The sequence below is a fragment of the Cryptomeria japonica genome, chromosome 9 (assembly GCF_030272615.1).
Source record: "Cryptomeria japonica chromosome 9, Sugi_1.0, whole genome shotgun sequence".
Classification (NCBI taxonomy): domain Eukaryota; kingdom Viridiplantae; phylum Streptophyta; class Pinopsida; order Cupressales; family Cupressaceae; genus Cryptomeria; species Cryptomeria japonica.
In genome coordinates this window covers 422,326,084-422,328,130 of record NC_081413.1, presented here as the reverse complement: position 1 = coordinate 422,328,130, position 2,047 = coordinate 422,326,084, and the positions used below count along the sequence as shown (strand labels likewise).

The following is a 2,047-nucleotide window of genomic DNA, read 5'->3' as shown; positions in this document are numbered from 1 at the left end:
AGTTATTAGAACATTCAGTTAACTCCTACTTAATTCATTCATACAATCAGATCATTCAGTCATGCAACCAGTTAAGTTATGAGTTAACTCCTAATTTTACCCTTCAAATCCAGTTAAATTGTACGATTGGGGGGTTAAATCCGGATAATTTTACCCATTAAGTTCAAATAATGGACAACAACATTCTATTAATGAAAAATATAAATAGAGAAGATGGAGTTAAGATCAATCTGATCACTCATTCCTGCAACCAGTTAAATGATTCAGTTAACTTCTAGTTTAGATCTACTTAATTCATCCCTACAATCAGATCGCTCATTCATGCAACCAGCTAAGTTATTAGTGCATTCAGTTAACTCCTACAATCAGATCATTCAGTCATGCAACCAGTTAAGTTATGAGTTAAGTCCTAATTTTACTCTTCAAATCCCGTTAAATTGTATGACTGGGGGTGAGAGTAAAAGGGGAGGATGATGAGGCCTAGGTGGAGGAGAAGAAGGAAATGAAGGTTTGCGATGGAGGCTAAGAGAGCAATATACTGAGAAATACCAGTAGTAAGAGAAATACAATTGAATGTAGCAAAAATATTGCTTCAAAATTTCTTCTGCTACTCGTATTTCTCACTATATTGCTCATCGTTGAAGCAGGACATGGGTGTCGCCTTTCTTGAGCTCCAGCTTCTTGATTGACTCAGTGCATTGAACAGATTTGTGGTACCAAGAATGATCTCTCCATGAAATTGATTTTCAGTTGTAGATAATCTTGTTGCCTCCTTTTACATTTGTGAATTAATCACATTTCCCGTTTTCTTTGATAGGTTTTAAATCTTGTTTCTTAAGTCGACCATTTCATTGGCAATACAGCAAGAAAGGATCGGAGGTGCAAGAGAAGAAAGGATCGGAGGTGCAAGAGAATAATCCACATCTTTGTGGTGGATTACAATGGATCCGAAAGAATGGCTGTCGCCGTCCATTTTCTGATTTTTTCCCGGTGCTTTTTAGAGGGAGTTTGTGGGTGAGAGAGAATCCATTTTGAAATTGAGAGAGAAGGCGGGCGAAAGTGGTGGATGAGTTTGAAAAAGAAGTCATCCCTGAGGAGGAGAAATTGAGAGGGGTTTTCGATTCACAGATTCCAAAGGAGCTGCGGAAACAGAGTGGGTGTCTGTTTCGATGATTAACAGTCTCATTGGGGGGCTCATGCGTTACCGCAAATGTCTACTTTCTCACCAAGAATTGTATACATCTCAAAGAGATTTTATATTATTTGTTACAATGGGAATTCATTATTTTTAAGTTTGTTTTTATGGAAATTGGTGATATTAGTGATATATATATTTTGTTCCACTTTCCTTTTTCATATATTGCTATAGAATCATAATTATTATTGATACTTGTTTCTTATGTCATTGTAATCATAATTATTGATCCTTGTTTCTTATGTCATTGTAAAGCTTCTAATAATATTATGATGTGAATCGTAATAATTTTAATAGATTTTGACATATTTAAAAATCTATGACATTGTTGTCTATTCAATCATAAAGAAAAAATAGTGTGAATAAGAGAAACAATCTTTTAAAATATTTAATATTACAAAAACAAAAGTATTAATTAAATATTGATAATTAAAAAACTAAACATCTTTAATCTTCATAAACCATAAAATTGTTAGAAATATTATTCAAACCTAAAGAGAAAAAAAATCATTCAAAGTTAGAGATAAATGTTGAACTCTAGAAGTTCTTGTTTCAAGTAAAAATTCCAGCAACATACAATTCCAAATATTTTCAGAATTATAATACTATGGACTTGTTACAATATCATCCATCTGAAACTTATTCACAACTTATATTCTCTTTCCTATTATTTCTAGTCTTGAATAAACAGATGAAGTTGAGACTCATAATTTGCAAGAATGCTTATGAATATTCAATAAAAAAATGCTAATGAAATGTACACAAATGCTTCTAATGCAATCATTGTATGCCTTAGAAACCAGACCAAATAATGAGAAAGAAATCAAACCACAACAAACAAAGCCCAAGAAA

The 2,047-nt window shown here is 32.6% G+C and overlaps 1 long non-coding RNA gene across 1 annotated transcript; it reads left to right on the top strand.

The window, feature by feature from the left end:
- Positions 1-479: 479 nt before the first annotated feature.
- LOC131073753 (uncharacterized) lies at positions 480-1,292 on the top strand. Its single transcript, XR_009112983.2, has 2 exons — positions 480-713; positions 818-1,292. It is a non-coding gene; the product is annotated as an uncharacterized LOC131073753 (long non-coding RNA).
- Positions 1,293-2,047: the final 755 nt, after the last annotated feature.